Raw genomic sequence first — 14,761 nt, 5'->3', positions numbered from 1 at the left:
ATAGTGTTTTGTAGCCTTTAATAAGACAAGCTTTTCACAGGGAATCACTTCAGAAGAGTGAGAATTGAGTAGCATGTTATTGGTGCTTTTTCCCAAATTGGATTTTTGCATAAATCACTATGTTATGTGTCTTTTTCATATGTTATGTTTGCATGCTGATTTATAGTAACTTTCTGAATAGGAAAGTTTAAGCTTGGATGAATGAATAGTTTTATGGGCACACTTTGTTTGATGAAAAAAAATTGAATTGGACATTTGGACCTTGAATAACTAATTCACCCCCCCTCTTAGTTATTCTAATATTTTTCTAACAATCATCATCCTAGAGTAATCATCAAAAAATAGCATCATGTACTTATCTCCTTTATCACTTTGTAGCTCAATAGGTCCACAAAAGTCAATATGAACAATTTCTAATATTTCTTTAGAGGTGTAAGCTCTACTTTGAAATCTTGACTTCATCATCTTGCCTAGCTAACATTGTTTGCATATTATATTATCTAGTTTCTTCAACTTAGGAAAACTTCTAACTCTTTTCATGTTATCGATACTAATCAGATTATCAAAATTAACATGACAATCTCTTGTGTCAAAGCCATACATCATCAAATTTTGCAATAAGACAAGTAGCATCTTCTATATCCAGATAGAGTAGATTACTTCTAGTTTGATCACCTTTTCCAATCAAGTTTCCATTTGTGTCACATATCTTGGTAGATTTATTTTCAAACTCAACTTTGTATCCCAAATTGTTCAATTATGACACACTTAACAAGTTATAATTCAATCCTTTAACATAATAAGCATTCTCACATGAAACCATGTCTATGAGTTTGATAGACCCTTTTCTTTTTATCAAACATGGTGAATCATTACCAAATCTTACACTATTTCCATCATAACAGGTTAAGGTAATGAACTTACTTTTGTCCCTAGTCATGTGATGTGAGAATCCACTATTAATGATCCACTTGTCATTCTTTTTCACACAAGTTATAACTATAGTTGTCTCATCTTCATCTAATTCATCATTCATTGCAACATATACCACTTCGTCATCATTTTCATTAGAGTCATGTTCATCAACAATGTAGCATGACTTCTTGCCTTTGTCTCTGTAGTCTCTTGCATCAACTTCTTTCTATTTTTGTACTTGTTTCCTTCTCTGTTATTTTTCTTCTATGTACATCTTGCAACAATATGGCCAACTTCATGCAATTGAAACAAATGATGGGTAACTTACCTCTAAACTTTCCTTTTCCTCTGTGTAATCTTCTTTCCAACAATGCTTCCAATTGTTCAATGTCTTCCTCATCTATGTCACTAGATGCATACTTTATCTTTCTTTTCTAATTCTTCTGCTTTACCTCCTCAAAATCCTTTAACAACAATTTTTCTTTGAAAGTTGATTCAATACTCTCTGGTCTGTAGTTGTCAAAATTAGATAGCTCAAAAGTAGTGAGTCTTCCTACCAGACCTTGAAGGGTTAGATCATTTCCTAGTATACATCTTAACTCTTGGATTCTAGAAATGCTAATGGAATAAATAAGCAATAATGTCCTCAAGACTTTACTTAGCACAATATCATCATCTATTTTACTAGTAAACCCTTTTATTGCACTAATAGCTTCTTTTATCCTATCAACATATTGAGCAATATTCTCACCTTCTTCCATTCTCATGTCATCAAACTTACCTCTGAGACTCTCTCACTTAGCTCTTTGAACATTTTTGTCTTCTCTATAGATGGTGTCTAGGGCATCCCACATCTTCTTTGCACTATTAAGGCCTTTCATATCATCAAATTCAGCATAGCTTAGGGTAGAGACAATCTCCAACATCACCTAATTGTGTTCTTTCCTTTTCTTCATATCTTTGGTAGTTAGGGCTCCTACTGGATCAACATACTCTACTAAACTGCAAGATTGTGCAAAATCTCCAAGTCCTCCAAGGTGTAGATTCATCAAAATTTTCCATGTAAGAAAGCTATCTCTATTGAGCTTGGGTACCTCATTTTTTTTCATCTTAATCTTTGTGCTTCTAGTACCTTAAAACTAATCCTCTTGAGTAAATGGCTTTGATACCAATTTTTGGAATTCTTTTAGAATAAATAAGAGGGGGGTGAATTAGTTATTCAAGGTCCAGATGTACAAATAAAACTTTTCACAATTTAGTGAACCCACAAAACATTCTTATCCATGCATGCATTCATTGTGTATCAACTAAAACTTATATGTTACTATCAAATCAACTTGCAAAAATGTAAAGCATGAAACACAACACATCCATCAACATATTTGACACAATGATTTAACATGGAAACCCAATTTGGGAAAAACCACCAGTAACATGCTACTCCTTTTTCACTCTTCTAAAGTGATGCCCTATCAAAGGCCAACCCTGTTAGAGGTTACAATACACACTATTAAATGTAACTCGGTTAAGGGATTTCAATCACTCTGCTAAAACTGATCCTTGTTAGAGGACTTTAGGCCATTCACTTGGAATGCCAGTATATTAAAGGATTTTCCAATCACTGTTAAGTCAACCTTTTCCAAAGGATTTACCCTAGGATAATATAATTGTTAGAAAGTAATAGTAGAGCTTTGATATAATACACCTTACAACCTTACATGTAGATTATAGATCTTTGTTTAGTCCTCAACTCTACTTGGCTTCCAATCTTTATAGCTTTGACAGCTTGTTCAACCTTCAAGCATTAATCCTTTTAAGCCTTCTTGCCCAATATGCCATTGCAGACTTCTTCTCTTGGGTCACTTGATGAATCAAAACCCCTTTCCTTCTCCTTCTCAAATTTTTGCATCAAACTCTCTTACTCTTTGCTTCATGACTAGACGTTCCTATATACAGGAAATTAGAACATTTTCTCACTCATTATCCATCATCAAAATTAGAGTTTTTGATGGATTAGGTAGGATACAATGTATCTACCCCATATCTTGTCTTCTTTAGAAACTTCTCTTAGAATCCATTTGAATTCACCTTCAAAATGGTTTACATAAGATTCTATGCCACCAGCTCATCAATCTTAACTTCCTTCTAATTCACAAGTTCCAAGAAAATAAACTTCTTGGGCTTTATTTGGTGAATCTTTGATCTTTGTCATAATACAACAGCTCGACATTATCAATCTTCTAATGCTCGATGCATACTGTATTACTCAGCATCAACTTTAAAATCACTTGGCATCAACTAGATTCTACTAGTGCTTGGCATCAACTGAAAAGTTACTTGGCATCTACTGACTTGCTTGGCATCTACTAGAATTTTATTTCACTCAGCTCCAACTAAATTTTTTCCCATCTTGAACTAACTTTACTTAGCACCTACTATCCACTTTATCAAGCTTGGCAAATAAAATTTGTTTAACTTTATTCTTCTTAACTTTCTAAGTGTAGCTAGTCATTTTGTGACCTCAAGTAGATCATCAATACATTATGTTATCACTATCTTAGCTGATTCTTGTACTTCACTACATAATCATAACTCAACCTTTCCTCTAGGTACTTTTGTTACATCTTGTTGATTAAATCCTCCTCATCAATCAACTAAGTGATAGTACTTGAGACATATAAGTAATTGCCTTACCAGCAAATAGTAGGTTTGACATTAGTGACAAAATAATGATCGAAACACATAGTCTTCTTCATCAATCTTTCTAATCAAATGATCTTTTCAATTAGATATCAACATTATCATCCTCTTTATGAAAGGAAAAGTAATAAGGAAAGGTCGAGAGAACTACCATGGATTGAAACCAATCATGATCAAGATCTTGAGGCATGCGTACCTCAATAAGAGCTTTATCAAGAATCTTCCTATGAGCAAGCAAGATTTTAAGCAATTCAAAGTGGTTATTTGAGCATTTTCTCATTGAAATTATTCAAGGATGTTAAAAATTATAGATTCTTACTAGTTGGATCAACAAAATGTTTATCTTTATGTTTTTCAATTTTAGGAGCAAAAGGTGCAAGGCCTTCAAGCACAATCTTAGCACAGGAATATGTGACAACGTTAGTAGATAACTATGACTTTTATTGCTCAAATGAAAGAGATGTAGCTCCTCTTAGTATGAATGGAGTCTTAGGTTATGCACTATTATTTTTTCCTTTAATCATGATCACCTCATATTATTCAAAATCCAAAGGTTCAACCATGTTGATTACTCTATCATCATTGGTATATGCATAGTTGACCTTGACTTTTTTTTTTTGGTTTTGAACTTTCTCCCTTTTCATATGGATAAAATGGTTCCTTAAAATCTTTAAATTGAAATTTTTTGTTATGTCCACCCATAAATATGTCACCATCACCAATGAGGTCTTGAACCTTATGTCCTAGATTAATATAATTGTTGGTTTTATGAACTTTTTTTTATGCTATTCACAATATGAGTTCTCATTCAACCATGTAGGTCTTGGTTGTGGGTCATACAAATGATTATTGTCAAGTGGAGAAATAATTTTATTTTGAAGAATATTTTTGTAGACCATTTCAAGAGGTTCACCCAAAGGTGTGTATTCACATATGGGCTAGATATTCAAGATCTACTTTTAGCTTTGTTTCCAAATGTCTTATTGTTTGTAGTATCCTATTCAATGACATTAGATGCATTCATGTTATGTGTAAGATTAAAAGATACCTTAGAAGGTTTGGGAGTGATATTTTCCACTACTCCATCACATACTACTCAATTTTTTTTAACATAATTGGACTTGTCTTTGATAAAGTTAGGCCCTTGTTTGATGTCTTTTTGAAGGGTTAACTCACCTTTTTTAAACATGAATTAGTCTATGTGAATATCTTGTGTGATTATGTCTTTGAAGATATGTGGACCTTGAAGTTGTATTTTGTATTTGAAATTAGGTAAGAGGTTATCCATGAATTTATGTTTTTTTTTGGTCTCGGGTATCTTACGTGAGTATTTAGTGTATAAAAATCTCTATATTTGGAGGAACATTAAGAAAGGTTCTCCAACTCTTTGTTTAAGGTTGTAAAAAGGTCTCTTATGTTAACTAGATATTGGATGTTGTGTAAATATTATTGTATGAACACATTATCAATCTCATTAGAAGTCTTAATTCTACTAGTAGGTAATTGTGAAAACCATTTCATAGCTTGGCCATTGAGACTTTGTGGGAATAATTGCATGAGGTATTTTTTATTGTGTATGAATTCCATGGATAAACCACCAAACTCCCTTAAGTGATCTTGGGGATTAGATATTCCTAGGTACTTTTCATATTTAGGTAGCTCAATTACTCTTGGAAAATGAGAAATGTACAGATCCTTGTCACAAGGAAATAAACAAGTAGCATGTAGTGTGTATTGTTTATCCAGTTTTCCTTTTTCTTTCAACACTTGTACCAATTGATTTTGCATGGATTGTAGTTGTTTGTGTAAATTAGAGGTTTCAAATTCCTCTTCTTTTATGATAATTGTTTCAATATTGTAACCTTGAGGTAGTTTTTCTCCTTCTTGAGCAAGTTTTAGGAAATACTTCTCTTTCTCATCATTGAGTAAGATTTCCATCACCTTTTGGAGGTTTTTTTTGTTTGCAAAATTTCTTTTTCTTCTTGGAGTATTTCTTCAATATCCCCATAGTCATTTGTATAGGTGTAAGGACCCTTGAACCTATCAATTCTTTGAAATTCATCTATGTTTTCTCTCCTACTAGTTTCACCAATTTCATGATCTTGGTCTACCATCTTGTTATTATGAAAGTTTTTAGTTAGTTGAAAATGAATAGGTGTCTAAAATATAATTTCAATTTTTTTTTAGAGATGTAGGTGTCTTGTCAGTGTCTAGATGCTCTTGAAATAATGGATTCCTAAATTGTTGTAAGTTTATAGAAAATAATTGTCTTATGTTTGGTGGACCAATAGGTAAAGGAGTTTTGAGGATCCTACAAATATAAAAAAAAATTGAAGTAAAGAACCTATAATGAAACAATAATTATTTAATCAATGATGTCAAACTTGCTACCTTCTGGTGAGATAATTTCTTTTTGGTCTGAAAGCTATCATTTTTACTTGATTGATGACGAGGATTTGAACAGAGGATATAACAATAGTAGCTAGAGAAAGGTTGAGTTATTTGGTATGTGAAAAACACAATAAGACCAAGTAAGACATTGATACTATAGTGTATTGTTTTTTTACTTCAAGTATAAAATGAAAGATTACTCAAGTTAAGACTAGAAAAAGATCAAGTAAGAAAAGTTTCTACTAAGCCTTGCTTAGAAGTTAGTGCAAGCTGAGTAGAAATCTGTTGAAGTCAAGTAAAATTCAAGAGTTGCTGAACAAACAAGAAAAATAGTACAAGCCAATTGAATGTTAATATATCCCAAGTAAAGTTTAGTTGGTGCCAAGCATTAGTAAACTTCAGTGTTTTTCGACTGAACTAGTGTTGGCCAAGTGATAGAATAATAGATACTGAGAGACATCAAACAGTTTTAAATCAAAGATTTGATAAATTTGAGCTAGCTATTTTGATTTCTTGAATTATGTGAATCATGTGGAAGATAAATATGATGATTTGGTGGCATAGAGTTCAAGGTAAACCATTTTGAGGAAAATTTAAGGAAGATTATAGAGGAAGTTTCTAGAGGAACCAAATGGAAAAGTGTGTAGATTAATTGAATTCTACTTAATCCTACCTAACCCTAAAATAAATTTTTTTGTTTAAGTAGATAATGATATAAATTCTCTATTTATATAGATATCTCATTAGAAGAAAAGGTTGTATTGTGTGAGAACCGGAGGACAATAAGTCTAGAGTATTGCTTCATTTAGAGGCCGAATAAAAGATACTACAGTTGGCATATAAAGCAAGAATGTTTAAGGAGATAATGCTTGAAGGATGAACAAGGTATTAGAGCTTAAGAGTATGAATGCCAAGTGGAATGGAGGACTAGAATAGAGAACTATAATATGCAATTGAGTTGTAAGTTTATATCAGATTAAGTCCTACTATTACTTTATAATAATTGTAATAGTGTGGATAAAATCCTTTGGATTAAGGTTGACCTAAAAATCATTTTTAAATCCTTTAACTGAGTAAAATTCTAATGAAATGGTCTAAAGTCCTCTAATAAGGCTCACTCCTAACAAAGTGATTAAAATCCACTAACCAAATCATATTTAACAATGTGTATTGTAATCTTTAATAGAGTTGGTGTTTCATAGGGCATCACTTCAGAAGAGTGAGATTTAGTAGCATGTTATTGGTGATTTTTCTCAAACTAGGCTTCCACATAAGACCATTGTGTTAAATTGTGTGAATGTTCTTATGGTGTTTCATGTTTACATTTCTGCAATGTTGATTTTACCTAGGAAAGTAACCTACAAAGTTTAAGTATTATATGATTGAATGGATGCATGCTTGTTGAGGTTTTATGGGTATGGATCTAATTAGTATTGAAAATATTTATTTATAAATCTAGACCTTAGATAATTAATTTACCCACCTCTCAATTATTCTAAAAAATTTCAATAATTGGTATTAGAGCCATAGTACTTGAGAGGATTAGTTTGAAAGTACTAAAAGAAAAATATAGGAGACGTCTAAAAGAGAGCGGCCCAAACTTAACAAGGAAATATTTCCTACATGGAGAAGCAACATCTAGGAGGTCATGGATACTATGCACAATCTACCATCACCATTGAGCATGTTGATCCTATTGAAGCACTAACTGTTGATGATCTGAAAAAGAAGAAAGAACACAATCATGTAATGTTAGATATTTTCTTTGCCCTAAGTTTCCCAGAGTTTGATAACATCAAGGATTGTGACATTGCAAAGAAGATGTGGGATGCTTTACACACAATTTATAGAGGAGATAGAAATGTTTTGAGAGCAAAATCTAAAATTCTAAGAGGAAAGTTCGATGACATGAGAATGCAAGAAAGTGACAGCACTGTTCAATATTTCTGTAGAATAAAAGATGATGTTAATTATATTAGAGGAGATAATGGTATCATAGATGGTGAGAATGTAACAAGGAAAGTACTAAGAACACTACTCCCTATCTATGCTATTAGATTTTCTTCTATACAAGAACTAAGATGTATATGTTGGATATATAGGATAGGCTAGGTTACTAAGAGGGGAAGGGTGAATCAAGAACTAATTGCATGCATGAAAAGCTAAAAGAATTAATACATTCATAACACTTTGACACAATATATGGTAACCCAAAAACCTTCCAAATAGAAAGTAAAACTAGGTTGGGGATGATACCCACAAGCTTTAGTATTATAGTATAAAGTTGGCCATTTAAGGCTTACAATTGATCACTTTTGATGATCTACCCTATTATGAGAAATAAGGACTACTCGGTCCACCTTGCTAAAGGATTTATAAAACATACAAGGATGGATGTGCTCAATAAAGTGATTTTCAAAAGACTATTAATTCTACCTTGTGAAACGATTTAACTATTCCACATGTTAGGATGAACTAGTGGTTGATCTCTGATCTATAACTTTGATTTGTTGATTGAGATTCTTTTGAGGTGTAATGATCACCTTGTTGTGATAGATAAGCCTTTTTTGTTCCTTATACTACTTGTAGCCTTCTTAATTTGTACTTTTGATCTTATTATATTTGCACCATGTTTTATTCTATATCTCAATCTTGGATATGATACAATACATCACATATACACCAATCCAATCATAATTCATCAAATTTAGCTACAAAACAAGTTTCACCAAAATACACAAACTTAGCTTAATTAGTGGTACTTGGGTTTTGAAGAAAAATTTGGTGAGGTTTTGATACTCAAAAACCATTTTCAACACTTGGCATCTGTAGGAGTTGATGAAATCCAACTCCGCAGTCGCCAAGATCACCTACATGCAAATAGCTTGCTGAAGAGAAACTGAAAGAGCAAGAGCATGAAGCAAACAATGCAAGAGAAAATATTTCACAATAGAAAAATGAAATTGCTATGTGAATGGATTGATTTACAATGAGAGAGAGACCGTTTAAAAAGGCCTCATGGAAGCTTGTAGAACAAACTGGAAGGAGGTAGAGGACAAAAATGACAACTCAGCACATATCCTCAAAAAGTGGAATATGCTAAAAAAGGAGAAAACTCCCGAGTTGTCAACAACAACCACTACATGCATTAAATACTAAATATGCATTAACCTAAGTAAGCTTAAGTAATAGAATAAATAATTAATAATTAATTATTTACTCTAACACCCCCCCTTAAGTGCGACTTAGGGGAATGCCTTAAGCTCCCAAAACTAAGATGAAATGCATAATGGGTCCCGGCAACGAGGCCATGTTAGGTACCCATGTACAATGCAACCTCTGTAAAATGGAGAAAGAGGGAAAACCCTGTGGGAAAAACCCTCCTCCAAAAAGAGGTAAAAAACAACATGCTAAAAAAAAACATGAAGTGAAGGAAGGAAGGCCTCAACACATCCCCCCAAGGACAACTTCCGCCAGAAATGTTTCAAGAGACTCTCTCAAAACCATAAGTACAACCAGCCCCCCCATGAGAATAGACACCAAGGCCCCCCCCATAATGATGGAGCTCTTGTAGAAATGATCGAACCAATGAAACTCCAATTCGGAAGGAAAAAAGGCACGTAACAAGGAAATCCCTGCGTGAGAGGAGCAACTGGAAAGCCTAGCTAATGTCCAGAAGAGAATGTATGAGGAACCGAAAAGGGAATCCCCAAGGCAGGTGTGATGACATTGTCATGAATGTCCATTGAAGTATCTGCAACAAGTGTACCTGGAGTCTCAATAAATGAAGCTGGAAGATCAGGTAGAGCGGAAGGAGAATTTTGTAGAGAAGAAAAGCCCTCAACTGGATGTGGCATGGTAGTCAAAATAAGGATCTCAGGAACAATACAAAGGTTCAAGTATCCTGACTACACCACATGATGCTCCTGTAAAAGAGAAGTAGTGTGCTCCAACAATGGAGATGGTGGACCAAAGTGTGAGAAGGTGTAGAGATGAGTGGAAGGATCAACTGCCCTTGTAGCAATAAGATCTCCTGTAGCACGATCTTGAATGAAGACTGAATCAGTAGTGAACTCAACTGTCTTCCCTGATCCACTACATGTAATCTGAGAAATTGAGAGAAGGTTGGCAGACAAAGATGGAACATACAATACATCATTGAATATAACATCTTGGATGTGAACTGAACCTTTCCCACAGACTGGTAATGCAGTGTTATTCCCCATGAGAATGTGAGGAATAGGAGAAGCCTCAAGAGTGGAGAAGACACCTTGAGAAGATGTCATATGGTGAGAAGCACCTGAATCCAGTATCCAAGGAACCTGTGAAGGAGATGTAATGGAAGCCTACAATGCATGACCCTTTCCAAGATCTGATGAAGAGGTGGAAGAAGCCTGAAAAGAAGACCCCTGTGAGGTAGAAGAGGATGGATAGGAAATAGTGCTCTTCTGAAAGAGAACTTGCAAATCAGCAATCTGTTTCTCATAGCCATCACATCTCTTCTGAAAACAACGTGCCTCATCATGAGATCCTTTCCCACAATAGGAATAGGTAGGATTTGTGGTCTTCTTTTTCTCCGTCTTGTTAGAAGATGATGAACTAGTAGAAGAGGGATCAGATATCTTCTTTGACATCTACTTCTGTGTAAGCAATGCATGTGCTTGTGAACCTGAAAGTGAATCCATTTGAGTAATCTTCGACTATTCACGGGTTAACCGATTACAAAATATCTCAAATGAAGGCATCCTATGTCTATCACCCAAGGCATCCATAGTGGAGTAGAAAGTGGAAGAGAAGATCTGATACTGTCCCTTTAACTTTGAGAGTATCAAAAAGATACACTCATCATCTGTTTTGTTCTTCCCACATCCCTGCAAAAGTGTACGTAGAGATTTGAACTTCATCAAGAAGTCCTCAATGGTGGGAAAGTTATCAAGTGTCAAAGAAGTCAATTCTGCATCTAGCTGAAGTGCCCGAAACTCATTCACTTGTCCAAACAAAGTCTAAAATCTCAGCCAATAAGCCCGTGGAGTAGTCAAACCATCCAGGTGAAACAACAAGCTGTCTGAAATGTTGAGTGCAATAAGCCCCATGGCCTCATCCATTTTGTTCCTATGCTGAAGAACTTCAAAAGCTCGTGTAAGAACAGGTTGATTCTCATCCAAACATGACCATAAACCCCTTGACATGAGAAGTCTAGTCATTTGTGCCTTCCACGTGTGGTAGTTGTGTGGTGTGAGACGGGATATAGATGGATCCGCCATTGAGAGAAAGAAGAAGACGGAGGTAGAAGGGTCTTAACTGAAGTAAATTATAGAAAAGAAAGACACCCCCCCATAATCGTACAAAAATATCTCCCAAATACCACAAAAAAACAACTAAGGAAAGAAAAAAATTGGAAAGGAACCTGGATTTGTTGATGCAGAATAAGAGGAAACAAAAGCATCTACTTTGACACCAAAAATGGAAGCTCAAACGAACTCAAAATTATGCAAAACTAGCACCAATGTGTCCGTCTCTGAGTCAGCTTTCTGACGCTTCTTTTGAATCGGAAAAAGACCTCCGTATGCTCAAGTTATAGCCAAAAAACTGACTGTTGCTCCAAAAAAGCACTTGCTGGAAAATTACAGACACGGGCATAAATTTGACGGCCGTATGCCCGTCACAAACCAGTCGCCGGCAAAAAAAACCCGATTACCGAAAAAAGATGTCACTGCCGGGAAAGTGACGTCACTGTCGGCAAAAGACGTCAGCGTCGGAAAAGTGATGTCACCGTTCGAAAAAAGATGTCAGCACCGAGAAAGTGGCGTCGTTGTCAGAAAAGCCGCAGAGCGGCGTCGGAGGAATATCCGCCGGTGGCGGTGGCGCCCGGGAGGAAAACCCGGCGGCGCTATTGTCATCGGCGGGGCTAACACTTCCGCGGCAGTGGTGGAGACTCCACTGCGGCTGTGGAGAGCGGAGGCGGCGACGTTTGCTGGAACAGGAACCTTGCTGGGGCGTCGGGCAGGCGGACGACGGGAAAATGACGGCGACGGAGGCCGAAAAAGGTAGGTGGGGGCGGCCCTGCGGTGGCTGCTGGGCGATGCCGTGGTGGAGCGGCCCTACGCCCCTTTATTTTTTTATTTTTTAAAATCGCCGTGTGTCCGTACGATCCGTACGGAAGGCCCTACGGGTAAAAATTTGCCTCCCAAAGCTCTGTCTCCAAAAATGAAAAGCTTTATATGAATTCTGACTGCAAACGGCCTTTCGGATCCAATGGTGATGTCCGTTTGGGCTGAAAGTGCTCCAAAAATTTGTTCTACTCCTGATTTGAAGAAAAATTGCACAAACAAACTAGAGTTTGTGACTTCAAATCACGGCTTCAAAGATCCTTCAAACAAGAAGCAGTAGGGAGGCTCTGATACCATGTAGGAGTTGATGAAATCCAACTCCGCAATTGCCAAGATCACCTACATGCAAATAGCTTGCTGAAGAGAAACTGAAAGAGCAAGAGCATGAAGCAAACAATGCAAGAGAAAATATTTCACAATAGGAAAATGAAATTGCTATGTGAATGGATTGATTTACAATGAGAGAGAGAACATTTAAAAAGGCCTCATGGAAGCTTGTAGAACAAGCTGGAAGGAGGTAGAGGACAAAAATGACAACTCAGCACATATCCTCAAAAAGTGGAATATGCTAAAAAAGGAGAAAACTCCCGAGTTGTCAACAACAACCACTACATGCATTAAATACTAAATATGCATTAACCTAAGTAAGCTTAAGTAATAGAATAAATAATTAATAATTAATTATTTACTCTAACAGCATCATCATGCTCTTGGTAGATATAGAAAATTAGTTCATACTAATCACTTCCAAGTAGCCTGAACTTGGTCAACATTGGTGACTCAGTGAACACTGCAAAACTTAGAATTTAAAATGAATCACTTGGTTGACACTATGAGTCTTGGTCAACACTAACACGATGAGCTTAGTTAGACTGAATCACTTGGTTGACACTTCCCAGCTCAGTCAACATGTGATTCACATTACTAATGATATGAACTCGGTAAACACTAGAGACCATAGTTTGCACTATGCAACATAGTAAATACTATAAAGCTTGGTTTACACTAATACTTATCAACTCAATATATAATGCTCATTGTGAACTAAATATTGATTATGGAACTCAGTAGTAACTATAGAACTTGGTAGAATCTAAATTACTTGGTTAACATTGTAAATTGCATGATAAGCTCGGTAGCTAGTAACCATTTAACTAAGTGCGAGTCACAAATAATAAAACTTGACCATAATGTCAATAATCTCCCCCTTTGGTATTAGTGACAAAAACATTTATCAATCAAAAAAATAAATTCTCAAAATTTCAAGTTCAAAACAATCTTTAGTCTTCAACTTAGTAACATACTTTGTTTTTGAGATTTTTCAAAATTTCATAATTCATCAAATTTAACTACAAAACAAGTTTCACCAAAATACAAAAAGTTAGCTCAATTAGCGGTACTTAGGTTTTGAAGAAAAATTTGGTGAGGTTTTGATACTCAAAAACCATTTTCAACACTTGGCATCATCATGCTCTTGGTAGACATAGAAAATTAGTTCATACTAATCACTTCCAAGTAGCTTGAACTTGGTCAACACTAGTGACTCAGTGAACACTGCAAAACTTAGAATTTAAAATGAATCACTTGGTTGACACTATGAGTCTTGGTCAACACTAACACTATGAGCTTAGTTAGACTAAATCACTGGGTTGACACTTCCTAGCTCAGTCAACACATGATTCACATTACTGATGATATGAACTTGATAAACACCAGAGACCATAGTTTGCACTATGCAACATAGTAAATACTATAAAGCTTGGTTTACACTAATACTTATCAACTCAATATATAATGCTTATTGTGAACTGAATATTGATTATGGAACTTAGTAGTAACTATAGAACTTGGTAGAATCTAAATTACTTGGTTAACATTGTAAACTGCATGATAAGCTCGGTAGCTACTAACCATTTAACTAAGTTTGAGTCACAAATAATAAAACTTGACCATAATGTCAATAATCTCCCCCTTTGGTATTAGTGACAAAAACTTTTATCAATCAAAAAAATAAATTCTCAAAATTTCAAGTTCAAAACAATCTTTAGTCTTCATCTTGTGTCTTCAACTCAGTAACATACTTTGTTTTTGAGATTTTTCAAAATTTCTTTGTAAGAGATGTTTCCTCATTAATTATACATGAATATTATGATGCTCCCCTATACATATATACATATTATAGTTTACTTACCATATATATCATATTTATATATCACATCTTCTCTCCCTTTTATCTCATCTCATCTTCTCCCCGTTTTTGACATAAATGTCAAAGGTGTATGCTATATGGTAATGCAAAATTGTGACAAGAAGTCAGAATGTACTTTTAAAATTAATTCCATTTTCTTGTCCCAATTTTCTTGTAACACCTTGCTTGCATGTAATGCAATTTTTACTTCTATTGATAACTCCATTATGTGATAAGCTATGGAGAAGTTATTATCATGGATGAGAGTTTTGGCATGTGAAATGTGCCTCTTCAATGAATTCATATTTGGGAGAATCATGACTTGGATGTCTACAAGTGTGACCCTAATCCTAGTTTCTTCCCTTACTAATTCTTCTCACATATTAGTCAAAAATTTGACCTTTGAGTAGTGAGCAGAACTATAGCTCGGGTCAAGTGACAACTGGTATGCACTTTC

The sequence above is a fragment of the Cupressus sempervirens genome, chromosome 5 (genome assembly GCF_028749045.1).
Source record: "Cupressus sempervirens isolate cs-2001-9-10 chromosome 5, ASM2874904v1, whole genome shotgun sequence".
NCBI lineage: Eukaryota > Viridiplantae > Streptophyta > Pinopsida > Cupressales > Cupressaceae > Cupressus > Cupressus sempervirens.
This window is presented reverse-complemented; position numbering follows the sequence as displayed.